The sequence below is a fragment of the Canis lupus genome, chromosome 29 (genome assembly GCF_003254725.2).
Source record: "Canis lupus dingo isolate Sandy chromosome 29, ASM325472v2, whole genome shotgun sequence".
NCBI classification, from domain to species: Eukaryota; Metazoa; Chordata; class Mammalia; order Carnivora; family Canidae; genus Canis; species Canis lupus.
In genome coordinates this window covers 39047680-39075532 of record NC_064271.1, presented here as the reverse complement: position 1 = coordinate 39075532, position 27853 = coordinate 39047680, and the positions used below count along the sequence as shown (strand labels likewise).

At 50.1% G+C, this 27853-nt stretch overlaps 2 long non-coding RNA genes across 5 annotated transcripts in view; one reads left to right on the top strand and one right to left on the bottom strand.

Moving 5' to 3' along the window:
• The window catches only part of LOC112650772 (uncharacterized), a 36130-nt gene extending 16806 nt beyond the window's left edge, over positions 1-19324 (top strand). Inside the window, exons 1-6 of one of the 4 annotated variants that reach the window (XR_004810538.2) lie at positions 1163-1869; positions 2336-2485; positions 11803-12061; positions 14993-15075; positions 15209-15356; positions 15552-19324. This is a non-coding gene — a long non-coding RNA (uncharacterized LOC112650772). Of the gene's footprint in view, positions 1-1162; positions 1870-2335; positions 2486-11802; positions 12062-14992; positions 15357-15551 lie in introns of those variants that run through there. The other 3 variants (XR_003130428.3, XR_003130427.3, XR_004810537.2) reach the window with 3 other exon arrangements.
• A 1495-nt stretch (positions 19325-20819) lies between these two features.
• LOC118352791 (uncharacterized) lies at positions 20820-26973 on the bottom strand. Its single transcript, XR_007407073.1, has 2 exons — positions 25467-26973; positions 20820-23496 (listed from the first exon to the last, which is right to left on the bottom strand). It is a non-coding gene; the product is annotated as an uncharacterized LOC118352791 (long non-coding RNA).
• Positions 26974-27853: the final 880 nt, after the last annotated feature.

Genomic DNA, 27853 nt, shown 5'->3' with positions numbered 1-27853 from the left:
TAATAAATTATTTCACCAGGTTACATCCTTCACTTACACAAACCTCGGGGCTCTGTTTGCTTCCATCCTCCCTGCAGCTGTTGCTTAGGTTTTTGCTACATAATTACTGTTTATTCAAAATCTCTCACTTGTTAGAGGAGTTACCACAGAGCTCTCACATTCAGCTTTCAAAATGTGATGACTCTTATGTTTTATTCTCTGTGCTAAATGTTGGAGGCAGCTTTGAGTCCTAACCAAAATATTTGCACGATGCTAATTACATTTCTGTGGACCATCAAAATCAAGTCTGTAGAAGAAGAAATGAAAAACGTGCATCGAACTTCGTAATTGCAATTTCAAAAATTTCAGAACAAAGGATCTTAACGTTGGACAAAGCACGGATCCAGGCCCCTTCTTGCGGATGAACACTAATAGAAAACCCAGCTGGGGAGTACTGAGTGCTTCGCCTGGGCCAGGCCTGTCCTGAGTGCCTTCCACACTTCGTCTTTAAATAACCTGAGTGCCAAAAAAATAAAAATAAAAATAAAAATAACCTGAGTGCCTTCCACACTTCGTCTTTAAACAATCGTATGAGATAGGAAGTATTATGAGCCCATTTGATAGGTGAAAAAAACCGAGGCACAGAGAGGTCAAGTCACTTGCACAGGGTCCCTTACACACCAAGTAGTAGGATCTGCGTTTAAATTCAGGCATTCTGACTCCAAAGCCCACGCCTGAACCACTGCTCCTTAGTCTACTTGTGAAGGCCACCTTCCCACATTACTGTATATTTTTAAAGAAGTTCCCTTGCCCTGATCCAGGTCCCCCTCTCAATGCATCAACCCCGTCATCTCCTCCCCACTATGCCCTCCACCTTGGCCGTCAGTTGGGAGAAGCCCCGTAGGGCACCCAGCTCCCCAACAGCTGCCTTTCCTGTTAAAGTTTATTTAAAAGATCTGGTCTCTGTCTTCTTCCTTTTTTTTTTTTTTTTTTTGTCTCCGTCTTCTAAGTTCATAATCCAAATCAAACAGTATACGGAGGCATATCATTTATAGTCCATGAACACAGTAGAAAGAGGCATACAGACATGGGCAGGGGGAGCCTGAAAAAAAAAAATAGAGTTTGTACCAAGTTTGGCCAGTGAAGCAATGAGATTTGAGATGTGTAGCTGATGAAGGGCCTCTGAAGGCCAAGTCCCAGCAAGGACTCTGCCAAGTAACGGTGCAGCAGCGAGATGGCAGCTGCTCTTGGGATGCTCGTGTCCAAGTATCTCCTTATTTTACACCTGCACCTTGAATATCAAATGGCCTTCACGTCTCTCTGGTTGATTTAACTGGCTCTCCTTACCTCCCCTTCTTTTTGTCTCCCCTTCTTCCTTTATGTCTGCTTTCACCCCTTTTTCCAGGTGGTCCCCAAACAGCTCCTGATAAAGTGTTCATCTCCGAAAACCCTGTTCCAGGCACTCCGCGGGCGGTCACCAACAGCCAAACGCAAAGGCCTTCCTACTCGAGGAACTAATGGGCCACAGGACCAGCTTTTGGAAATACAAATTTGATCCTGCCTATGACATATGAGACCAGCCCACGGCTTTCCATTGCTCTTAAGATAAGGAGCAACTCCCTCAAAGCCCTGAGTGGACAGCCTTGCTTCCTCCCCCGCCACACCCCACAAACACACTACCCCTCTGTTTACGTCTCTCGGACATTTGTCACCTCCTCGAATGGACCAACCAGGATCTCAGTGTTTAAGCCTGATAGAGTCCTCTTTTGCCATTCAGAGTCCTTGTCCCGAGTCATAGGTACACTCCTGTGATGATGGATTAGTGCTGACCTCCCCCACCCGACTGTGAATTGCAGGAGTGTGGGGAGGAGGTTAGAGGTCCCTGGACAGGTAAGACAAATGGCAGCTGAAATCAGATTGTGAAGAGTTGTGAGGTGCCAGACATTGCCTTGCATGCTTTGGGGAGTGATTAATGGTTTTCGAGCAAAAAGGCAAGGTGATCAGAGGTGCGCTTTAGGAAAAAGAGGCGAGCCGAGCAGTAAGAAGTGAGATGGGATGGAGTGAGCTAGTGCAGGAGCCCGTTCGGGAGGCTGAAGCTACAGTCAGAGTAAGAGGTAAGAGGTCGCGCAAAGGTGATGGGGGAGAGGAGGACAGGACAGACTCAGGAGACTTGGCCAAAGCAACAACATTTGATCATCGTCCAGATGTGGGAACTGAGGGCCCGGGAGAGTCCACAAAGATTCCAAGTTTTCCAATCAGGGTGTCGGAGGATATAAGTGGTGTCACGATAGAAATAGAAAGTAAGACGAGGAGTTCCCTTCTGAGAAAATGACAGAATCAGTTTGGAATTTTTCAGCTGGAGGCCGGCTGGGTGTTGGACCCATGAGACTGGAGCCAGAAGAAAGGTCATGGCCAGTGAAGAAGAAAAGGTCATGGCCAGTGGATGCCCTGGGCTGATATGGTCCTCGTGAAGAGGAAGAGGGGAAGGAGAGAAAGGAGCCGGCAGGTAGGAAGAACACCCAGAGGGAGCACCTACACTTAGGAAAACGAGGGTGGTGGCGGGGGCGTGGGGGGGAGGGTGGAGTGGTTCAGTGGGAGCCACGGTCAGTAACCGGGAGAGGAGGACACACGAGAGAAGCCAGCTGAGAGTGCCGATTATGGGAGGCCTGAGAGCACGGCTTCAGTGAGGAGTATTTTGAGGATAAAACCCATATTTCAGGCATGTTATGGAGACTATGAGGTCATGAGGGATTCCACTGCTCTGAGCCGCTGGCCTTGACTCAATTAAGTGGAGCAAACACTAGGATTTCCCTGACCACTGGCCCTGAACCAGGTGCTTTATGCTATTCAAATTATTTCTCACCACAATCTTGTAAAGAGGGTATCTTCACTCATTTTAACATTTTAGTATCTGTCATCACATAATTTACAGTTTTAAATGGAGCTCAGAAAAGTACTGTAACCCTGTGCCTCAGGACGCGTGGTGAACAAAGCAGCAGGGCTGTACATTCTACGAGGACAAGGCACCACAAGTTTTACTCACCAGCATCTCTACCCAGATAGCAACGCTTGGCACATAGGATAGGATGATTTTTCAAATGAATGAATGAATGAACGGACTAGTGACATCTAGCATCAGAATTAGGTCGAAGCCTCCCAGACACACGCTGCCGCCTCTCACGCACGAGTAACCCAACAGAGGGAAGTATCCTGTTGCCAACGTCTTAAAAAATCCCTCGAGCAACCAAAGTGAGGAAGTTGACTTTGTGAGAGGTGTTATTTCTGAATAAAAGTGTGTGATCATAACTTGGCTTTGCAAATTACCCAGCTGAGAAGTCAATCAAATAATCAAGTCAATGAAAGCTAAATTCATCCCGTGTATTATGTCAAAGCGTACAAGCAAGTCAATATGTAGGAAATTTAAGAAACATATCTTGGAAAGGATGTGCCCCTCAACCATCCCAAGAGTCAATCATGGGCCAAATGGTTTCCAATGATAGGAGGCAACTTTTCATAGATTTCTTTAAAAATTTTGTTTTGATTAATTTATTTGAGAGAATCTGAGCGTGTGCGAGCAACCTGGTGGGGAAGGGCAGAGGAGAGGGCGAAGGAGAAAGCCGACTCCCCGCTGTGTCGGGAGACAGATGTGGGGCTCAAGATCATGACCTGAACCTAAATCAAAAGTCGAATGCTTCTTCAACTGAGCCACCCGGGTGCCCCTGACTTTTCATATACTTTTAAAACTTTGTTCCTAAAGTGCCATTCCTTCATATGTACTTTAGGAGGCAAATTCATGGAAAATAGTGATCACATATTTAAAACTAGTTATTGGAAGTTGGAAGGGAAGTGATTCCAATTTAACTTCTATAGGATATAATTTTTGAATTTTTTTTTTTTTAATGAAAACGTTTGGAAGAGGCATTTCCTAAGAATAAAGATTGGAAGCACAAGCATCTGTTTGTTTCTCTTCGGGGAGGCTGCCATCATACTGATTTTTAGCCTCTTCCACCAAGTCCAAACCCAGCTGGGAGCTGGGAGGCCGGGTGGTCCATTAAAAAGCATTACAGAAGGAAGCAAATTTCAGGTCTGCCTCTAATTAAATGCAAGTCTGGGTAATCAATGAGACCTTTTAACTATCAGTTTCCCCATCTGTAATACGGGTTTAGAAGTGCCCGGTCTACGTGCTTTACAGAATTGTTTTAAAGATCAAACCAAAATCGAGCAGAAATGTCAACACTACGCAGATGCAGCATTCTCACTCTTGCCTGTGCCCTAAGAGATGTTTCTAATCCATTCCCACTTAAAGAAGAACAATCTTCAAGTAGTTGTGCTGCTCCTGGGTTTTCTCTGTGTCATCAAACACAAAATCGAAATGGCTCTTTAAGAATTCTCCAGGCAAGGCTGTCTTTAAGGACTCTGGAGAGAAAATTGTCTTTGCTTATGTTACAAAGTTCTGGTGTTACAGATGTCTGCCCCTTAGAAGTTTCCAGCTCGTCCTGAGGTTTTGATTCCCATGAAGCGTCTAGAATAATATACCGTCTCTAGATTTGAGGTTATGATTGTCCAATCCTGAGGTGGAAACTCCCACTGGTATCCTTCCCAAAGGAAAACTCAAAGTAAACTTCAAGGAAACCAACGCCAGGATTAGCTTCGGGAGCATCGTTGGAACCAGGAAGCCCTCTGAAGCATGGAGTTTGATCCGGGGCTTCTTTCAGAGGGCTGGGCCTAGACCGCCCCGTTGTCTCTGTAGGACCCAATCTGGGCTCTGTTTGGAAAGAGGCCTGGTGCCTTCTTACCAACTGCACACTGAGCTTTCCATGGCTTCTGTTGCTGCAGCCAGACCTCCAGCCTTGAGGGCGAGTGGATAACGTTCTCTGATCGGGGCCTCTCCAATCCCGACACCCCTGCAATAGCTCTAAGTACAAGCTCAGATGCCGAGGAGGTGAGTAAGAGAGGGCGGGGGGCAGGCAGCACCCAGACAGCTCCTCCTTGGGGAAGCCCATAGGGTCGGGCCCCAGCTTCATGCCTGAGGATTACTTGGATTACGGGAATGCAGGGCAATGGGAATGTTGGCCAACAAAAATAATACTGACTGTAGATTTATCCAACACGTCTCGTGTGTCAGGAACTTCAAATACAGCATCTCATTGAGTCTTCATAACAGTTGATTCGACCAGGTAGGTATTTTGGTACCTGTGTTATAAAGAAGTCAACTGATACACAAAGTCCCATTCAGACAAAATATTTATTGAGCACCTACTGCTTCTCAGGCGTGGAGGATATAGCAGTGAGTACGGCGCATTATTGTTGAAGAACCAGCGGCCAAGTGGTGGTCAAATAACTTGCCCGGTACATGGTCACTGACAGGATTCTGGAGCCAGAATTTAAATATAGGCCTGTTGGGCTCAAAGTCTTGCTGCCTGGCTTCCAAGGCCACAGTGGCTTTAAGTCATTCATTTGTTCATTCGCCAGGGAAAGGTAAAGTACGAAGCACCTACTGGGTGCTGGGCACCATGCCAGGAAGACAGTGGACAAGATGAGTCAAAGGAGGTGGAGCTGGTTCCCATCTTCTAGGCCCTTCAGCCCTGTCCTGCGGCCCGGGGGGCCTCACCAGGGAAGAGGCTCCCCACGCTCCCCAGGAGCTGTGGCCCTCCCGCCCATCCTAGGCGGCTCTGCGAGGCCCCAGTCCACTCCACTTGGGTCAGGCGCCCCAATGGGGACAGGCCTAGCTGACGTTCCTTTCCATTTACGGACAGAAATATCTTCCTTGTTAGAGAAAAATGCTGATTTGGGGCAGATGAGATCATGTCTAAATGAGAGGAACATAAGCAAACAAATAACATAGAAGGAAGAGATTTCCTGTGTTTTCCAAAGCCGGTACCGTGGAGGGCCAGCCCCTGGCTCCCGGTGACCCGGATCCTCAGGAGCCGAGGCAGAAAACGCGCTGGCTTTGTGCTGGGGCTGCGTCAGAGCCTCCCGGGCAGGTGGCAGGTGGCGTCAGCTGCCCTCGAGTCTGTCCACCGCCCCCGCCCCGGGGGGGGGCCTGCATTAAGGGGATGGAGGCACCGGTGACTGTGGCTGACGCAGGAATCCGGCTCACGCAGGGCAGAGGGGTTCGCAGCCCCCCAGCTCCATCTGTTGACTGTTCCAGGCAACTGTCCTCTGCTCTCCCACAGCCCTCTTGTGCGGCCCGGAGGCTCTAGTTCTTTCTGTTCCCTTTTCCTTTAGCTTTTCGACTTCAGCATTAATTTTAGGACTAAATTATGCATGACGAGCCTTTGCATCGCACACCGTGTGATTGCCTACGTGTCCTGGGGGGGAGGGGGGAGCCAGGAAGCCATCCGTGCCATTACTGCTTATTCATACCAAAGAGGTTCAGGCTCCTGATGGGAAAGCTGCAGAACTGCAGTCGGCTCGTCTGGGTGCTTCTGGTAGGGTCTGGTGTCCGCTCTCCTGGTTTCACCCCTTTTCTGGGGTCCCAACAAGGCCCTACACACCTTCCCTCCCACCGCCCCTATGGCCAGAGGTGGTCTCTTTTTCTGGGGTTCCCCTGGGGGTGTCTCACCACAGTGAAATATTCTCTTTTCTTGTTTACCTAGCTCTTTCCTGTGCTTGTCTCAGTTCCCTGCTCATCGCATCTCAAGCCAGTTAAGTATGTTGATGCACAGGTGAACGGCTATCTGCCCACCTTTGGCATGGCTGTCCCACACCAGAGAGGTAGGAGTGAGGAGGATGAAAGTTTTCTTAAACTGCTTTCAGGTGGAATTTTGCCTTGATGGACTGGGCTGCCAGATTTAGGCTTGACAACATAAGGAAAAATTCATAGCCTATGTCCTGACGCAAAACAAAATTTAATCAATGTTTATTTCCTTCCTTCCTTGGAAGAAGTCGTCTAGTCTGTCTTAGAGACTGTCCATTCTTACATATGTGGGGAGCCTGTACCCGAAATTAGGGGAGTCAGAGCTCTGCTCAGGGACATTTCCACCTTTCCAAAGAACCATTCTGATGGTCCAACACGCAGACTTTGTGAGATAATAGAATCTGGGGACTAACAGGGCCCTTAGAGATAATCTCTGCTGATGCTAAGGCAATTTGATAAGCTTTAAGTAGATTAGTAAATTTAAAAATAAGCAGACAAAAAGATGATGGTCATTACTGGAAGAGCCCATCTTGGCTTCTTCTTGAGCACAGTCTCCAGGAAGCCAACTGTAGTGGTCCGCTGTGCTCCCTCTCCCAGGAAATGATCGACTTCCCCGGGGTTCATCTGCTTCCATATGTTTGTTGCTTCAAAAACGTAGCCATCGACTTAGGTTGATCCTTAAAGAGGTCCCTTGTGAGATGCTACAGCTTTTAGGATTAGGATGACTTCCTCCAGAAGTGACGGGGCATCTCAACATGGGTGTCCGAGGAGGAAGTGGCTTGGCCCGGGGCAAAGAGCGTGGGCTTTGGAGTCAGGCACACCTGGGTTTGAGTTCAGAGGCTGGCACTTTCCGATTGTGGGACGTGGCGTCAGGGAAGTCAGTAACGTACTTCTCCGATGCCTCCCCTCCTCATCTGCAAGACAGGAAAATTAGTAACTCTCCCTGGAGATTGCTGGAGACGTGAAGGTACCTTATTACGTATACAACATGCCGGGCACATAATAAGCACCAAGTACCACTCGTTTATATTCCTTGTTGCCCATTTGAACGTCACTGTGTCAAATAGGATCAAAAGACGTGTCGCTGATGACCTATGACGTCACTGAGATTGGGAAAGGATTCAGCAGGAGGCTCTGCTAACATTTCAGCTGTGATGTTCGTTCACGATAGTCCGCATCCATTGGCAGAAATAGATTTCCTAATAAACATAATAACAAAGGCGAAGGAATGGCACTTTCCTATTGTCTTACGCAATTGAACCCACTTCTGTATAACCAGACATGCCCTGGCTTGCTGTACGATGTTTTCTCTTTTAATTTGCCATCATTTTTGGAGAACCTATCATGCATTTAATTAGGTGCTTGACATATATTTTTCTCATTTAACCCTCCTGATGATTCTGTAAAGGGACTGTCGTTATTCCAATATTATAGATGAAGCTCAGTGAAACTAAGTGACTTACCCGAGATGACATAGGCTCATCTGACACTCAGCCCCTTCCAGATTTTAGAGGTTGTGTGCGTGCACACCCTGATGAAGGTGACTGGTACTCAACAGTACTTGTTGGATGAATGAACCTTCCCTTTCTCTCAGACCTTACTTTTAATCAGCTGTGTGTCTTTGTGTGATAGTAGCAAGGTCCATGCAATGGATTTGCCTCCTCAGGGCAAAGAGATGACTTGCATTTTTGCTGAGCTAACCATGTGGGATGAAGGGAAGTGTCATGTACGTTCTTTCATAACTCACATGCTTTGTATGGTCTGACCCTTGTCTACTCCAGGTTCCACACTCACTACTCTCCCATAGGTTCCCTACATTCTGGCTACACCGGCCTGCTTCTGGCTCTTGGCAGCATCATGCTTCTCCAGCTTTGGGGTCTTCCACATGCTGCTCCACCTGCCTGAAATGCCAATCCCTTCCTAAAGTGTTGAACCCTATCCATTCTTCAAATCTTAGCTTAAATAGAACTTTCTCTGAGGGGGGCACTTGACCGGATGAGCACTGGGTGTTATTCTATATGTTGGCAAATTGAACACCAATAAAAAATACATTTATAAAAAAAAAAATAGAACTTTCTCCAGAAGGCCTCCTTGACCCTCTGTTTCAGTTACCTATTGTTGTGTAAGAAACCTCCTCAAAGTGCAGTGACTTAGAACAACCATCATTTATCTGCTCACAGATGTGTGATGGAGTTGGGCTTAGTAGGGGAGCTCGTTTCTGCTCTGAGTGGCATTGGCTGGGCTCATCTGCTTGAGACTGGAGAATCCAAGATGGCCTCGGTCATACGTCTGGCATTTCAGCTGGGATGCCCACTCTCTCCCATGAGATTGCTCCAGCTGGACTTCTTTACACGGTGTTTGGCTTCCAAGTGGGTGAAAGTGAAAGCCGCAAGGCACCTTGAGGACTCTGCTTGGAGGTCCCCTGGTGTCTCTCCTGCCACATTCTATGGATCAAAGCAAATCTCAGGGCCAGGCCAGATCAAGAGGAGGAAAAGTAGACTCCATCTCTTGGAGTGGCAAGTGCTTGAGGGTGAGGAGGAAAAGCTGGTGGCCATCCTTACAGCGTCTCTACACACTCCCAAGCTAGATTAGCTCTGTTATATACAGCACCCCCTTCTCTGGACAACTAAGAGCATTTGTAAGTACTTATTCACTATCTGACTACATTCTCCCATCACCTCCCACACTGTAAAATCTATTAGAACAGGAATCCTGTCTGCCATCTTCATAGCTAATTGTAAATATGGAGTGAATGAATGAAGGAATGAATGAGTAGGTGAGCATGCTATAGTCCAGGCACACAGTCCAAAGCAATGATTGCATATGTAATGAGTGTAGTTCTCTCTTCTTGGTGATCATAAGCTTGACATTTAAAGTCCTGTGGCACTTCCTCTCTCCTGGAAATAGTGACAAGCATCTCATGAGGGTTGGAATTTGACTATCCTTAAAGGCACAGAAAAGCCTATAGTCTTGAAAAATTCTGACTTACCTCTAGGAGGTAAAGGCAATGATCATGTTGTCAATAGTCTTTCTTAAGGTTACTGCAACATGACTTGTGTTTTGGTGCCTGGAAAGCTGTTACTGTGGTACTAGAATATCTTGCCTTGTTGATGTTGACGTCTAGAAGTAGCTGTTTTGGAAACACATTGGAAAACCCCTTCCCCTGTCCCCATCTGTGTTTTTTTTTTTTCTTCTCTCTTAATATTAATGAAAACCAGAAGGGGATTTCAAGAGAACAGCAAAACCAAACATGGCTATGCAGCATTCATGGGAATTCGTTTTAGAAACTCACATTTCAAATGCTAAATTAACTGCAGGCTTGGGAGAGAGAAAAAGAGAAACTTCTTAGAACTAGAGAAAAAAAAAAACAGGGAAATCGATCAATGTTCATTTCTTTTGATGTTCTTTTGCATGAAAACAGAACAGGATGTGAGGCACAGGGAAATTGGGACTTGTTCAGCCAGAGCAGAGCTTGAAAAATCTGGTTTTGACCTATGAGTCATTTGATGCACAGATGCCAAATCTGGGGCCTTAGCTGGTCGCTGCCTATCTCCTTGGCCTTCAACAGCTGAGCTCGGCCAAGGCGGATGACAAGCAGAAATCGGCCTATCAGCCACCCCTGTGTTGTGTTTTCTTTGCTCCTCTCTAAACGAACCGTGCTTAGGTGCCGGTAGTGATTGCAAGCATTTCTAAGAGTAAATGAGTGCCCACTGGCAATAATTGTTTGTTGTGTTTTTTTAAAACAGCTTAGGAAGGAAGAACCCCAAGTTACTTCAAATTCCTATAAAAAATATAGTTGGATGGATGGATAAATGTCTATGTATGTTTGTGTATATACGTGTATGTCTGTGCATGAGTGTGTGTGTGTGTGTGTGTGCAACTTTTCCTTTTCAGCAGATTGCAAAGACAGAAATAGAAGCATGCAGGCAAACATGGTCTCTTAGCCTCCGAGCTCAAACACTCAGCATCTCAGAGCTGAGAGTGACATGTTTTTCATTTGGATTTCTAGGCCTGTGTTCAGTATTTATTTCTTTATAAATACATATAAACAAAGTCTCTAGGCAACCATCATGAAAGAAAGGCAACGAGTTCTGAAAGGCAGAATAATTACTTTCATTTTATTTTTCTCTTTTTGCTATTTAGAAAATATCTTCCACTCTCTACCCACCAACTAACCCCCTCGCCGCACACACGCACACATTCCCCAATAAAAACAAAGTTGTTTATAGGTTTTTTTTCATCACCAAACAGGGGGAAATTTCTCAAGTCTTAACATATTAATTATCAGAGGCAAATGCCTTTGCAAAATTCCATCGGAGAGCGCCCTAAACTGGTGGATCTTCCCAACTGAAACAGAAATCACAGAATGCAGGAGCTCTCACTGGCCTCTGGCATCATCTGGCTCAGCTCGGGCTGCTTCCTCGGCTGCCTGGTTGCCTAGCAACCTGCCACCCGGCAGCCCCGCTCCTCGGGCTCTTTTCCTAACGTGGGTCCTCGCAGGTTTTTCTTTTTTGCGTTCGTTTACTGCCAGAGCAGCATCTGCACAACCTGCAAGGATGGCTCAGGAGCCCGGGTCAGGGGCTGCCTGGCTGGCTCAGTGGGCCGAGCATGTGACTCTTGATGTCAGAGTCATGAGTTCAGGCCCCATGTTGGGTGTGGACCCTACTTTAAAAAAAAAAAAAAAGTTGTTCAGGACCAGAGAGTGGAAGTCTTTGAACGTCAAGCTGCAGGGTGTCCTTTGGGAGGTGGGAGGGAGCCCACTGTTATTCTGAAGCACAGCAGCAGCAAGATCAGTGCCTGCTGCTGCTTGGGAGACAACAGAGCATAGTGACGCCCGTGGGGATGGAAAGGAGGGTGCCCGGGTTAGCCACAGGGCCGCCCTGGAAGCAGGCCCAGCTCGCACAGGAGCACACAGTGGAGCACGAGGCACTGCGCCCGAGTTTGCCCGGACCCCACAAGGCCAGTGTTCTTTTTGTTCTTTTCCTCAGACCATCTCGTCTCCCAGCTAGTCCTGCAATGTGGCACTCGAGGGAAGAGGCAAAAAAAAAAAAAACAGATGTGTTTGGATCTCTGCACGTTGTCCTCAATCATCTAGTGAAGCCATCTGTGACATTTTTTAATGCCCAATGTCATAGAAAACAGGAGCTATGCTCATTGTACAAATGTTCTCCATTCTTCTCCAGATGGTGACTCTCCTGCCTGCTTCAGCTTTACAAGCAAAACACCTACTTTCAGCTTGGAAAGAATCAATGGGCAGGCCACGCGCAGCCTGCCACGTCAGGGAGCCGGGGGGCGCTCTGCGCCAAGGCAGCAATCCTCACGAAGGACCAGGGGTAGGAATGGGGAGAGGCGCTCTGAATGGAGGCACCCACCCTCCAACTCCGAAGGAACAAGAGCTGACTCAGAAGTTGAGGAAGGTGTGGCTGGAGATGTGGCTGTTGGGTAAGCTCACGAAATCTTGACTTTAGAACATTCTTAGTACCATGCCTGGGCTCCCACAACAGACAACCCCTGAGCCTGTTTGGTCCTCTTTTCTGACTCACGGAAGACAGATGGATGTTTCTTGGCATTGCACAAGTCAAGGGACAATTCCTAAGTGACCCTCCCATGGAGGCGGCCAGGGCCACATAGGTCAGCTAAGAGCATGGGTGTTAGGGGAGAGAAGGTAGGGGTGAGTCAAGCCATCATTCCAAGAGAGGTCCCCTGCCACTCGATGATGGGCTCGGGAGGTGGTGACAGGATACCGCAGGCAGGGCCACAGGAGAACCGAGATCACGGCGGGTGTTTGTGGGCAAATATGAGGTTCGACCTGGGGACCCAGAGGAACGAAGGATGGGAGAGCTAGTGTGGTGCAAAGGAAGAGCAGCAGTCATCAGTCACTCAGCCTGCCCGGGTGTAGCCCACCTGAAGCTCGTGCCAACCCACTGAATCCTCATGGGCGCCTACACAGCAGGCGCTGCTGCACCGTTCAGGTGAGGAAGCCAAGGATGGAGAGGGTGGGTGACTTTCCCAAGGCCACGCAGGGGAGAGAGGCCTCCTGGCCTGGAACCCAGACACTTGAACTCCAGAGGCCTTGTGCCCTGCCAGTGTTTCACTCAGCAAATGGGGCAATGAAACGTGAGTTCTTGCTCTGCCATGGGCCCCATATGCAGCCACAAGCTGCAGTCAGGCCTTGGGGGGTAGGGGGGTGTTGGGTTTACGCTTGGTGGTCGTTTCAGATCAGCCTTATTCACCACTTGACCAAATGCCATCTACACGGACTAGTTTAATACTTAGAATTACTTAGAAATACTTCCGTCCTCAGGTTCCTCGTGTGCCCTTACGTATGAATCTGTCCACACCCTCGTGGCTGTGACAGCCTCTGCGTTCCAGCCCCGTAACGGTAACGGTAACGCCAACTGTGTCACCTAACGCCGTCTGTCCCCAGTACGGGCACTGGACTGTGTCATCCAGGCAGGGGGCTGGTCCCAAGCGTGCCCACGTCTGCATGTGGGTATTCACATAATCACCTATCCTTTCTAGAGGAGGGCGAGGTGTGTACCTGTTGGGGTTTCACGGTTAATGAGAAGTTGGTTGCCACCATTGTTGCTTTGAGTTCTTCCTGTGGCGCTCTTTTCCTTGTTCCGGACCTTGAGCTCTGCTCATGTGCGTCCTCCAGGGGCATTCCTAAGCCCACGACTCCGGATTTTTACATGTGCAGCCAGCATGTTGGGGGGTCGGGGGGCGGGGAATGGCTGGGTGGTGAAGCACCAGCTTGTCCACATGGATTTTTTTTATCAGACCAACCGTCAGAGGGCGCCCTACAGGAATGGCTTCAGGGAAGGGGGCCCTCTGGGCCCTTACAGTCCCCACAGGGGTCCAGAAATGCGGGCTTTGGCCCAAAAGAAATATGGTCTGGGGCGACGTTTCTGTCATGAAGAAGATTAGCCATCTACTTCCTGCCTGCTTGGCTAATTATATTTTCTCGGCTCTCCTTAATTACACAGACCAGATGCTTTATGACTAGAAATAAACACAAAAAAAGAGAAAGAGCATCAAAGATAAATCGTCTACGACGAAGAGTCATAAATTGAAAGAAACTAACGCATTAAGTAGTCTAGTCACTGCCACACTTCACTTAGCACAGTCCATCTTCTCAATTCGATTAGTTTTAGTGTTGAGTGTAATGGTAAGCATTTTTAAAAATTGGGGCCGGAGTCTTTTGGTTGTTTTCTTTTCTTTTCTTTCTTCTCTCTCTCTCTCTCTTTTTTTGAATAAGCAGTCAAGTAAAACATCAATGCTAATTTCCAGATCCTTTAATGGAAAAACTCATCAACTAGAGAATGTGGTACAGAAAATCCTTTGGTAGTGGTCATTTTTTAAAAATTAATCTGAAACTGTACGAGTAATCCAGAAATACATTCTCCTTGTTAAAAATAGAAACTATAGGTACTTTGTTCAAGGCCCCTTTGAACACCACCACAGTCCTCCTACCCCCTCCATCTTCCCAGAGATCATCATGATTTCCTATCAGTGTGTTTTCTTCTGGACTTTTCTTCAATCATTTCGGTGGGTGATGAAGGGCACGTTTCTCTTACACCCATGTGATCATCCGGGCTATGTCAGGCCTTAGGAGACACTGCAAAGGCACTGGCCTTGGATTTGGTAGGCCGACGTTTGAATGTCACCTCTGTTCGGCTATGCGGCGGACTTTGGACAGGCCGCCTAAGTGCTCTGCGCAAGGGGTTCGCAGGATCTCCTTCAGACATTTGTTCACTTATTTATTCTGCAAATATTGACTGAATTCCTTCTGAGTTCTGGGCACCTAGGCAAAGCTCTGGCTTAAGGTGGCTTGCAAAGGAGTAAACATGGTATGGTCAGGAGCATGTCACAGAAGTACCAGGTGCTCTGGGATTGTGGCACTGAGAAGTCAGGGACGGCTTCCTGGAGGAGGTATTGCTTAGCTGCAATCTGAGTGATTACAAGGAATTAATTGGGCAAATAGGAGCTTGGAAGAAGGTAAATGTGTGGGGTGTTTGGGAAGGAAGAAGCAGTTTTCAAGGCAGAGAAAATGTTATGTCCAAAGGCTCATTGGCTAAAACATATATATAAAACATATATATGTGTGTATATTTGTGTATATATATATATTTGTGGGGGTTTTTTAGTTCAAAAAGCTAAAGTATGGTTGAACAGAAATTTTGAAGTGGGTGTAACTAGAGATGAGGTGGGAGAGCTTGGCAAGAACCACAACACAGCTTGTAAAGGAGCGGGACTGGATCCCACGGACGAAGGGGGCCCCTCGATGTAGCCAGGGGCACGCCGTGCTCAGATCTGCCTTGGACACAGCCAAGTGCCCCAATATGAGCTACGGTTTACACTCTCTTCCTTCAGGCAACGTCGTCGGCACGGTCACCAGCAGCGACTGCCGTCTAAGAACCAAGTCCAAGAGAAGAAGGAAGAGAAGGCTGGCTGTGGTGGGCCTTGTGACGGCTGCCGGCTGCCGGCTGCCGGGGTCGTTAAAATCAAAGCTCCCTCCCGAGCCCTCCGTCCCAGCCCCATCTGTGTAGCTCAACCGTGACTTTCATCTGTTTTCTTCCCTGTGACCAGAGACCTGAGGAATGAGTCCAGGAGGAAAGACAGAGAAATCCATCCAGAAGCACAGAATCCGGAGACTCGGGGCCTCCCTGGTCACGTCCGACCGCACGCATTGCTGCTGTTCGGGGGGACCCCTGGCGCCCACGAATGGGGACACCAGGTGAGAGAGGCCGAACTCCGGGAAGCTTGCCCACGACCCAAGGCAGAGCGGGATCTGTTCCAGCACAGGAACAGCAACTAGAGGGGAAACGGGGGGAAGGGGGGGAGGGGGCTCTAGCTTTTGCCGCGTGTTCTCGATGAGGCTATTCCTAACTTTTCATCACCCTTTTCACCTCTTACCCCTTCGTTATGGAAGTGGAGGCGTGAAGAAGTCCCCGGCATCTTCCCCTAGTTCAGACACTCAAGGATTCCTGCATTTGGTGACCTGGCCCCCCCTCAGCTCCCTAGGAGCCAGGGTCTCTTGGATCCCCTCTGGAAAAACCGCTGCCTCCATCGCCCGGGGGGGGGGGTGGTGCACAGTCCCAGTTGGACGCCCACCTGGGGATGGGGCCAGCCAGGCAGCCAGCAGGAGCCGAGAGATCAAGCGAGAGGAGACCTGCTGAAATACTAGTTGAGGCCTTCTTCTCGTTGGTAAAATCAGACCAGGCTTCGGAGCTCGGGAGGCGAAGTCCCAAAGCTCCCCTCTGAGAACAGTTCTGTTCAGGACCTCGGGTTCCAAGTGTCTCGGCTTCAATGGCAAGAACAAAGCAAGAAGGGCAGGAGTTGGGGTAGATTTGTCTGGATTCACAAAGCCTCATTTGAGGATCCAGTGCCAAACCCCGAGGACTCCGAGCCTCGAGCGGGGGTGGCAAGCCTTCTCCAGAAAGGGCCAGATAGTCCTTGTCTCCACTCCTCAGCCCTGCCCTTGGGGGGCAAACAGGTGTGGTTGTGGCCCAATGCAACTTCATTTACAAAATAAACTGTCACCAGATTTGCCACACAAACCCTAGTTGCCAGCTCTGCCCTAGAGAGTATTTGGAACCCGGAGACCGGGAAGAAGAAGATCCTTTTGTGGTCTGGAAAGAAAGCCCTGGAAGGGATGGGAAAGTAAAAAGCAAGAGAATTGAAATGCTAGTGTTGCCTTCACGTCTTTGCCCTTGTCTCCACGTTGAATCTGAGTGGAAGAGGGAGTTAGGAATAAATCCCAGAGAGTCTTGGAGATCTGGGAGCGGAGGGTCGTGGGCCCAGAACATTCCACATAACTGTAGGAGGAACCAATCCCAAGGAATACCCCACATCAACACAGCATGGCCACCAGAAAGGAAGAAAGGCACTGTGGGTGGTTTAGCAGAGGAGGTCAGAGCCAGGCCTCTCACGTCTCCAGGTCTTCTTTGGCTCCCACAGGGCAAAGAGGAAACCTGAGCTTTGCACACACACAAGGCGGCTCTGGAGGGTCCCTGGTGAGAACCAAGATGAGCCGACCCCATAGCCCACAGCAGAGCCGGGCAGTGCGCTGCCCAGACGGAAGTCGCCCTTGGCTTGAGCCAAGTGAACACCTGGTGGGCAGAGAAAGCCCACCCGGAGCCCAGGCTGGTCCCCAAGACTAGCCTCGCCCAGAGGACGGACAAGTGACATCAATTTGGGGCCTCAGAGCAGGGGGGACGGGGCGAGACCTGAGCGTCGGGGCCCAGGGCTTCCGAGGGTTTCCCTCCACAGCCTCTTCGGCTGGGGGTGAGTGCTCCTCCAGCCTCCCTCCGAATAATTCATTACTTAGCTAAAGAATGACCTCGGCCATGTCCTCTTGCTCCAGGCCTTGCTTATCTCGTGGACATCCAAGCCTTGCGGGCTGGCTGAGATGGCTGGTGGAGCTGTCAGTCCCCCTTGAACCCGAGGCCGAGAGCACTGTACCTTTTTAATTGTCACAGCTTCAAATTCATGTAAATAGATGAAATGCAAACTGAATTTCGCGCAGCGGGGCGCAGGGAGAGGGCCTGGTTGGTGTGGGGCCGGGGACACTGGGTCCTGCCGCCCTGGAGCCCTAGGGTCCCGGCGTCTGCAAACAGTTTGCACCAAGTGCAATAGTTGGAAGCGGGGGAAGCGGTGGCTTAAGGTGAGGGCTCACCTGGATTAGCCTTCTCTGGCTGCTGCAACAAATCACCGCCAACCTAATGGCTTCAAACGACACGGATTTATTGTCTTACAGTCTGGACGTCGGAAGTCCTAAAATCGGGGTGCTGGCAGGGTTGTAGTTCTTCTGGGGGCTCTAGGGGAGAACCCATTTTGGCGACTTCTCGGGGCCACCTGCATTCTTTGTCTCACGTCCCCTTCCTTGATTTACACTAACCTCTGTTTCTGTCATCATGTCTCTCTGTCCCTCTGACCCTCCTGCCTCCCGCTTATAAAGGGCTTTGGGCACGATGTCGGGGCCACCCAAATAATCTAGGGCAACCTCCCTAGTCAACAGCAAGTCCCCTTTGGCACATGGTAACGTACTCGCAGGCTCCAGAGGTCAGGACGAGGTCGCGGGGACGGGGAGGAGGTGTTTATTTAGTCCACAACACCAGCCGTGGCGCGATGCCAAAACCAGAGCAAGCCTGCCCAGGAAGACTTCCCTTGACCTGCTTGACCCTGGGTGAGAAACTCTGGGTCTGGTCTGGGCTCCCCAAAATGGGCAGCTAGAGCCTGTGTGTCCTTTCCTCTCCCCTTGCCCCACCTTGGTCTAGGTTTGCTCACGGGCTGTTAGGAAGGAAGTGAGGCTGGGCCTGGGGGCCTGGGAGGGCACACCCCACGCTGGGAAATGTCCTTCCTACAGGGAAGGGCCCCGGGCTGGGCTCCTGACCCGAGGGCCTCCTGGAAGTGCGTTCTGGGAAGTGGAGCCCGGCGTCCAGCCCTGTGGGTACCTGAGAGCCACGGAGTGGAGATGGGGACGCCATCTGCCTGCGGCCTGGGGAACTGCTTGAGAGGCACGACAGCTGGAGGGAGACCCTGCACACCCCCTGCCATCCGGCTTCGTTCTCTCCTTCCTTGGTCTGGGAGCTCCCCTATACCGTTCAGACAGATCTTTTCATATCTGAGCCACAACAGAGCTGAATTCGAGTTCTATCCTTTGGCACTGTTAGGCCCAAGCAGAACAAGGAATAAAGATGACCACTTCTGGTATGAAAGCTGAGGTAATTAGGACCGATGTACCCGCTGAGGACAAGTCAAAGAACTGGGTGAAATAACAAAAAAAAAAAAATCATCAAAGAACAAACAAGGGAGTAATTGCTGAGGTTGAGTCAAGGTGAGGATCAGAACCCAGAAGCCCAGAACTCAAAGCTGTCTTTGTCCTGAGGGTACTTGCTGATACAAAAAAAAAGGGGGGAGGGGGCAGTTGAAAACCAAGCAGGTGGATTTCCAGGCTCAAGAAGACAAAAGTCAAAACCTAGAATCCACCAAAAATATGTACTGTGTTAAAACATCTTTTTTTAATGCTGGGACCCCAAAGGGCCTCAGAATAAGTTGAGTTGAAAGAAAATCTTGCAGGGACCCACAGCCCAGGTTTACCCTGCCCAGGTGGGTGAGGAAAACTCAAGACTTGAACTTGGATGAAGGGAGCACTGGACTAGTAATACCCCAGGCACCCAACAAAAATAAATGAAAATGCTCCCAGAATGCATATGTCCTCACCTAGGGGTCCTCGTTATTACTACAGCGCTCCCAATACAACGATCAGCACCCAGCGGAAGACAACCAGACACACTCAGAAACCAGAAACCGTAAGTTAAAAAGAGCAGAAAGGCCAGACAGCACAAATAGACACACAAAGACCTACCGATTATCATATGCAAACTATAAAACAGCTACACTGATTATATTTGTAGAAATAAAACACAGGCCTATAAGTTTTAACAGGGACCTGGAAATTACATTCGAAAAGTAAGGGCAGGGATCCCTGGGTGGCGCAGCGGTTTGGCGCCTGCCTTTGGCCCAGGGCGCGATCCTGGAGACCCAGGATCGAATCCCACATCAGGCTCCCGGTGCATGGAGCCTGCTTCTCCCTCTGCCTGTGTCTCTGCCTCTCTCTCTCTCTCTCTGTGACTATCATAAATAAATAAAAATTAAAAAAAAAAAAAAATTAAAAAAAAAAAAAAAAAAAAAAAAAAAGAAAAGTAAGGGCAGCCTGGGTGGCTCAGCGGTTTAGCACCGCCTTCAGCCCAGCCCTGGAGGCCCAGGATCGAGTCCCACGTCGGGCTCCCTACATGGAGCCTGCTTCTCCCTCTGCCCGTGTCTCTGCCCCTCTCTCTCTCTCTCTCTCTCTCTCTCTCTGCATGTCTCATGAATAAATAAATAAAATCTTTTAAAAAAAAAAAGAAAGAAAGAAAAGTAATAGGGCAGGGGCGCCTGGGTGGCTCAGTGGTTAAGCGTCCAACTCTTGATTTTGGCTCAGGTCACGATCTCAGGGTGGTGAGGTCGAGCCCCACACCAGGCTCTGCGCTCCTTGGGGAGTCGGCTTGAGATTCTCTCTCCCTCTGTCCCTCCCCTTGCTTGTGTCCCCCCCCCCCCCGAAGTAAATGCATCTTTAAGAAAATAAAAATTAAAAATAAACGGTCATGGGGCAGAACTGAAAAAGAGCCAAATAAGATTTCTTTCATTAAAAACTGCAGTAAGCGACACGAGTAGCTCAGTACAGAGATGTAATAGTAAGTTATAGACGTGGCTGAAGAGGGAACTGGCAAACGGGCAGCTGGGCACGGTGGGAACGCAGCACGGAGAAACAAAGATGGAAAACACAAGAAAGACTAGGAGATCTGAGGACCCGGTGGGAAGGCCTCCGGGGTTTCTGAAGGCCACCAGAGGAGAGGGGAAAGCGTGGGGCGGGTAACATCTGAAGAAATGGCTGGGATATGGCTGGCATCAGGGTCCCTGAATGTGCCATCAATTAGGGTCCCAAAAGCAGCCGGATTTAGGGGCCCGCTTGGCCCAGGGTGCAAGCAGGTCCTCTAGGGGATGGGGTCGTCTAAGGCCAGACACCCGTCTGAACCGCTCAGATGTGAAGAGGCCCGACGGCTCCCCACTGATGGGCGACAAGGCAGCTTGGCCGAGAGGGAGGGGGTGTCCCAACCCGATTCCATCACTTTGTGCGGAGACTGGAAGGCAGAGAGAGGGGGAAGCACAGAGATAGGGGAAGGGGTATGAATGACTCCGTCTAAAGGTGCAAATGAGCTCCCCATCTGAGGTCAGGGTGCATGGTGAGATGATAGAGAAGACCCCAAAGAGGTATGCGGGATGGGCAGGAAGGCCCTCGTAGGCCCTGGGGACATGCAAGCCCACTCTGTGGGCTGTGGGTGGCGGGACAGGGTTCTGAGAAGGGAGGGGGTGTGATGACACTCACGTGGCAGGAGAAGCCTGTGCGGCACAGAACGGGCAACTGACTGGAGCACGGAGAGCAGGTGGCCGTCCTAAGTCATCCAGGTGACAGCCTAGTGCCACCTGCTTCGGTCATGGCATTTAGAAACGGCGGTACCAGACCTCGAGAAGGGGGCAGCAAACAGGCGTGCTCGGACGCTGCTGCTGGGACACTTCGTTGAGGCAACCTCAGGGAGAGCAATTGAGGAAAACGCAGTAAGGGCTTAAAAATGAAGGTAAACTTTGACCCAGCAAATCCACTTCTAGGATTTATTTTTAAAGAATGTAAAATGTGCAGCTGATCTCAACAGTAATTATAAGAAGAAAACAACGTACATGCCCCACGTCGCGGATCAGTCACACACTGTGCACAAATAATATGGGTAGGTATTAGAGATCGTGTTGCGAAAGATTCATTTTCCTCTGGATGCTTTTATCTTTTTGTATTTCTCCATAATTGGCACAGACCACTTTTGTAATTAGGAACAAATCAGTGAGAGATGTTTAGAGTTTATGAAAACACTACAAGGAATGTTTCCAAAGAACACAAGGAGTAAGTTCCCCGAATAGAAATGATGCAGGGCTTATGCTTCGACCTCTACGGAATGAAAATGAAAAGTAGCAGCGTATGTATAAGTGGCTCCACCCAGGAGGAATGCGAGCTCCAGCACGTTGTATTCATTTCTCAAATTACTCAGCCCCAGTTTGAGTCCCCGTTGTCCGGGTTGCTGGAAAGTCACGGCCTTTGTGCTGCCGCCACGCGGCCCCTGCAGGCATCGGGGGAGTTCGCTGCAGGCGGTTCGAGATAGGACATTGGCAGCCACCTATTCTCAAGCAGAGAAGAAGCCTACGTTCTTCTTCTTCTTCTTCTTCTTCTTCTTCTTCTTCTTCTTCTTCTTCTTCTTCTTCTTTTTAAAGATTTTGTCTATTTATTCATGAGAGACACACAGAGAGAGAGGGAGGCAGAGACACAGGCAGAGGGAGAAGCAGGTTCCCTACAGGGAGCCTGATGCGGGGCTCGATCCCAGGACCCCGGGGTCACGACCTGGGCCTAGGGCAGACGCTCCACCACTGAGCCCCCACAGGAGGCCCAACTCCTAGGTTATGGAAGCCGGCTGCTGCCTCATCAGAGTTGTTTCGTGCTTCACAAAGCACTTTAGCCAGCTTGGATTGTCCTCTCTCTGCCCCGCACTGCTGGTCCCTGTGTCCCAAGGTCATGTCACAACAGTCATGCCCTTCAAAGGTGAGCAGCACCGTGAGCAATCCCACATGGACAGCAGGGAGTCCAAAAGGGCAGGGCTTGTAGGATTTTCCAAATCAGATCGTCCCCGGGGGCAAGCGTCCGGTGTCTCCCCGCTTTTCTTCCCTGGCTCCCAGGTATCAAGCCTGCAGCCCCCAGAGGTCACTGGGGGGCTCACAAGAACGCCGATGTTCATAGCAAGGCTGAACCCATTGAGGCACCATGAGTTTCCGCGGCTCGGGGGACCCAGAGCAGTGCTGGGTTCCACGGAGGAGGAGGAGGCTATTATCTCCTCTCTGACTCCTGCCACGTCAGACTCGTGCCCTGAAATAGTGGAGAGCCCCCAGAGCCCCCAGCGTTCCTCTCAATGTCTTCACCTCCTGGCACAACTCCTTGCCGTGAGCCCACCAAGGGCCTCAAGAAATATAGTTAGGTTTCCGAGCTGAAAACCCTCTGTAAGGAGACAAAAAAAAAAAAAAAATGAAACAAAACAAAAGCAAACAAAGCCAAACCAAATAACCAACCCCTACATATCCGTCACCTTTAACCCCGATTCCTCATTCAACCACCGTTGCACAACTGGAGCCGCAGGTGTGCGAGTGAGCGCACGAAGAGCCCCTGGGCCCTGGGGATGGAGATGTTTGTTCACAGCCTCTGAGTCCCAGGTTAGCAAGTCAGAAATGCCCCACACTCACCAAAAAGTCCATAAAACGATTCTTGGCTCATAAAACGCACTCAGGAAATGATCCCCCAAGAGCGTCAACGGTTGCTGAGTCAGGCCTCCCTCACGCGGGAGCTCAGAGCTTGGTGCTTACAGGGCGCAGCCACTGGCTTCTCTCCTTGCTTTTCCTCCCTTTGCCAGGTCTTCTTCCTGCGCCCTTCCCCATCCAGCTCTCCTCGGCTTTCTCTTTGTCTTTACTCTTTTTTTTTTGTCTTGACTCTACTAAATTCTGTTATTAATGATGATGGTTTGAATTGATTCTCTTGAGTTTTGCGGATAGAAAATGACATAATCTGAAAATCAGGCTACATTTACCTCTTTTCTGATAACTCTTCCTTTCCTCGAATGCCATTTTGACACGTGTTAATCTCTTTTTTTTTTAATTTTTGTACTATACTTATCAGTAAATTCTTTTTTTTTTTAAAGATTTTATTTATTTATTCATGAGAGACACAGAGAGAGAGAGGCAATGTTAATCTCTTTTTTAACGTGTACTAGAATTTCAGTAAGCCATACTGTGCTCAAGACCTAACACTGGAAAGTTCCCTAAACGTCCATTAATCAAGAACAGATAAATAAATGGTGGGGAATTCACACAATGGAATATTATGTGGTCGTGAAAAAGAACGACCTACTGCTGCGTGCAATGATGCGCGTGGATCTCATAAATACAATGTCGAATAGAAACCGCTGGACAGGAATCATACCTACTCTAGGGCCCCATTTGTATCAAGTATAAATGCAGGTGCATCTAATCTCTGCTGAGAGAAGTGAGGATGATGACTGAACAGGGACGTGAGGGGGACCCCCGGTGTGAGGGTATCTTCTGTTTCTTGATCTGGGTGCTGTTCTGTGGATAGGTTCCGTGTGTTAGAACCTGACTGCGTCACAGGGAGGCGTGCTGAGGACGGCGACAGAGGCCGGGGCCAACTCCATCCAAAGGTGAACACACCGCTCAGGTCCAACCAGTTGCTGCAACTCAGAAAGAGAACATCAAGAAGCCAGAAGTCGAGATTTCTTTTTTTTTTTTTACATGAAATCTTCCTTTTAAATATTTCTTTTTAAAACTTCAAACCAAACACAAACAAAAAACTAGTGTATCAGCCAAACACATCCTGTGTGAGGGCCAGACTTAGCTTATGGATCCCAAACTCACAGGCTCTGTTCACAATTCGGCAGGGCCAGGCGGACTCCAGCTGATTACAAGCTGACCACCTTCTTGGGGGGCGGGGGGTCTTTCTTCCCTGAAGGAGATGCTCTTCAGCTATGGCACATAAGGGTCACTTCGCAAAATTGTTACCTTCACTGATGCCCCCCCCACCACCACACACACACACACACAAAACCTGGGAGGAAGGGGTAAAAGGAAAGGTTTGGGTCCCCTAAAGCCCACCGGCACCCCTTAATGTTTTATAATGTCCTTGCTCAGAAACTGCTCCTTTTTTTTTTCTAAGGGTTTTATTTATTTATTCATGAGAGAGAGAGAGAGAGGCAGAAGCAGGCTCCGTGCAGGGAGCCCGACACGGGACTCGATCCCAGGTCTTCAGGATCACGCCCTGGGCTGAAGGCAGGCACTAAACCACTGAGTCACCCAGGGATCCCCAGAAACTGCTCCTTATTAGTAGGTTGGTTTCTGGAAGAAGCAGGACAGGAAAAAAAATGAGGCAGCATTTGAACTGGAACAGAATCTGCCACAACGGGGCAGTATAACTACATCCTGCCCGCAGTCCCTAACCACCGGGGCTTTAAAGTCCCAGCCCCTGATCCCCGGAGAGGAGCCTTATGCAATTCGGGCGGAGGTCGTAGAGGGCCGAGAATACATTTGGGACACGATGCTCTTCCTGAGTCAGGACAAAAATTGGACTTGAAAATTGCCAGGTCCATGTTTTGAGGAAAGATGGAAAGTCCAACAACAGAGGAAGATGTATTATCGAGGATCTTCTGGGTGTTTTTTCCCTTGGGGATTTCAAAACGGATGGTTTTCCGTTACGAGTTAGACAGGGAAACTTCTTGCCACTGACTCTGCTGTGCTTTAGAAACAATCTAAGGGAAGTCTGCTGTTCTTAGCAATAAACATCCCATTTCTTTTCTCCATTCAATGGAGGGGAGAAGTGAATAAACAGACTCACACCTATAAAAAGGTCATTTCCGAAAGTGTGCTGTTGGGTGAATGTTTTGGCGGTTACAGTGCATTTTTTGCACAGAAACGAAGTGATACCCGAGGACTATGTTTTCATAAACAGGTCAAAAGAACCTAACGGTTCTTAACGGAACTAAAATATTATTTTTGCAATTAGGATGAGTAGAAAATGGCACTATCCTAAGAAAGGATCGTGGAGAAAACAGCCAACAAACTGAATAATTCAGCAGTCATTTACCAAATATTTGCTTTGTGCAGGACGCAGCCAATCTGAATTGGTTTAGAAGGAGGGCACTGGCAGGTTTAGTGGGGAGACGGGAACAGAAGCCCGAGGAAAATGGGCAAAAGGGAAAAGGAAGTGAGAAAGTAGAGCCAAGTGAGCTTTTTCTTTCCAGGACTTCCGTGGGGAGAGGAGAATGTTGTCATGATGACCAAGTGGGAAAGGATTCAGGATCACGTGGGGAAGGATTCAGGACCAAGAGGGAAAGGATTTGGGACCAAAAGGGAAAGGATTCAGGACCAAGTGGAAAAAGATTCAGGAACAAGTGGGAGAGGATTCGGGGCCAAGTGGGAAAGAATTCGGGACCAAGTGGGAGAGGATTCGGGACCAAGTGGGAAAGGATTCGGGACCAAGAGAGAAAGGATTTGGGACCAAAAGGGAAAGGATTCAGGACCAAGTGGGAGAGGATTTGGGGCCAAGAGGGAAAGGATTCGGGACCAAGTGGGAGAGGATTCAGGACCGAGCCCAGACAGCAGGAGAGGCAAAACGACAAGTTAAAGGAGGTGGAATCAATGGACGTACCTGTGTCCTTGTGCAAACGCTGCTGCTGCTCGCCGCTCTTCCATCTCTGGCCTGTCCTAGTCACAGCCCCTAGATTTCCACCAGGAGGGGGTTGCACTTAGCTAGAAGGCTGGACTCTCCAGCCTCCCTGGCAGCAAGGTGTGGCCGAGGACTCAGGTCTGGCCCATGAGACAGACGTGGGAATTCAAGGTGGGACGTGTAATGGATCATTAGTGACGGAGGCCAGCAAGATGGCAGAGCCGGTCCAGCAGGGAAAAAAGAAATCCTGAAATAAGAATGCTAAGTTGGACAGAAAGAGGCAAATGTTCTTCAGAGTCCTCAAACCATCTCTCCCGAGAGAAATCCACCTGCCCCTTCCCCATTTTTAACAAATTAATGTCTGGAATGTGGGTGCAGTGGCTGGAGCCGCAGCAGCCACGGGGAGGAAGCCATGAACTGCGCTGGCAGGACAGAGAGGGAAAGGGGGCCTGGGCGCCTTGGCTTCATCGAATTCCCCGGTCTGATCCCTCTTTGGGCTTCATGCCGTGGGACTGTCACCTCGCATAGCAGCGCCTTGTGCAGTACACATGCCTTACACGGACGTACTACTCCATGCGCTCAGGCCTACATGGCACCCCGCAGGGCTGTGTTCCTACAGCCACAGCTGACGTCACGGGTGATCTGAGAAATCTGCTAGAACCCTTCTGAGCAGCTGGGACTCTTGCCCATGTGCCCACGTAAGGATCTAATCTCCACTTTGAGATGTGATTTCACTCAAGGGAGGCTGAAGGGGGAGCTGATGAAGGCCAGTGGAGGGACAAGCTTGAAAACCGGGGAGACGGAGGGAGAAGAGGCACGGACCCCTTTGCCGTCTGGGAAGTGGGAAAGCGAGCAAGCCCTGCTAGGGAATGGGTCTGGGAGGCGAGCGAGGCCTTTGCAAGATGACAAACAAAGGCATACGCTTAAACTCCACGCGTGATTTGGCCTCGGCTTGGCATCCTCTTCCTCTCCCTGTGTTTCCAGTCCCGGGGGTGGGGGGGACGTGGAGGGCGAGTGGGAGAAAGATCGAGTAGTTATGTGTTAAGCCTCTACTCAGAGTAAATACAGTCCGATCCGTAAGTAAGGTGACATTTTAGCAAGCTGTGCCGTCTGACCACATGTGGCTAAGAGCTGAAGTTTCCATCACGTATTTTACGCTTATTTTAGGTTAAATTCTGTCCCGGGGCAGAGTGTATACTTCATAAAGGCTGACGGATTGGCCAGAAACAAGGACTCCTGTAACTTTCTGAACCCTGCAGAAGCCACTGCTTAGAAGAAAAGCCCGTCGAGGCAAGAGCCCCTTCCTAGCGAAGGAGGCCTGCACCAGCACCGGCCTGGCCGCGGGTCTTGGGGGGCACCTTCCTCGCTCTCCCACCTCCTTCACGGCGGTGACAACGGGGGGTGCCCCGAACCAGAGGACTGAGCGCCATCCTTGGCCTCTCCCATGACCCATACTGTTAGCCAGTACCATGTCCTCCAGGGTGTGCGCTTGGCCTGAGGGCGCGGCCAGTGTCCCAAGGCCGCCCGGACGCCGGGAGTCCCCCTCCAGGTCCCCCTGGGGTTGGCTGGCGACCCCACAAGAAAGGAGGCCAGAGGCAGGAGCGGGGGCGGTGGCCTCCAGCACTGCGGCCTCTGCTCCTGAGCGGGGAGCTCAGCTTCTCCGTCCAGGTGGGGGCCCCCGGGGAGGGACGGCGGCCGGGCCTGGGGCCTCTGTGTGGCCCGGACGACCTTGGGCCCAGTGGGACCCCTGCGTCCTCAGGCCCCAGGTAGGGGGATCCCGCCACCGCCCGCCCCCCTCTCCCGGGGGGTCTCCGTAGGGCTGCCCGCCCCCCTCCCTCCGGGGTGGGGAGGCCGAGTGTCCCCCCCTGGGGCACAGGCTGCCGGGGCACCCCCTCTGGGACTGAAACGTCATTAGACAGAGCCAGTCGCTCGGACTGGCGGGTATTTCCTCGCCCGTCCGGAGGGAAGGTGTGCCAGCTTCCTGGGCGTCTACAAGGCGCGGCAGGACCCTACTGCAACTAAGGACTTGGGGGCCGCCCGGTGGCTCAGCGGTTAGCGCCGCCTTGGGCCCAGGGTGACCCCAGGGTCCCGGGATCGAGTCCCACGTCGGGCTCCCCGCAGGGCGCCTGCTCCTCCTTGGCCTGGGTCTTGGCCTGTCTCTCTGGGTCGAATGAACGAATGAATGAATGAATGAATGAATGAATAAATAAATAAATAAATAAATAAATAAATAAATAAATAAATAAATAAATAAATCTTAAAAAAAAGAAAGTCCCAAACCCCGTCAGCTGTGGCCCGAAGCCGCTGCCGGGCCGAGGGCGCGGACAGGCCGCGGGATGGACGGGCTCCCAGGCCCGTGCGGAGCCCCG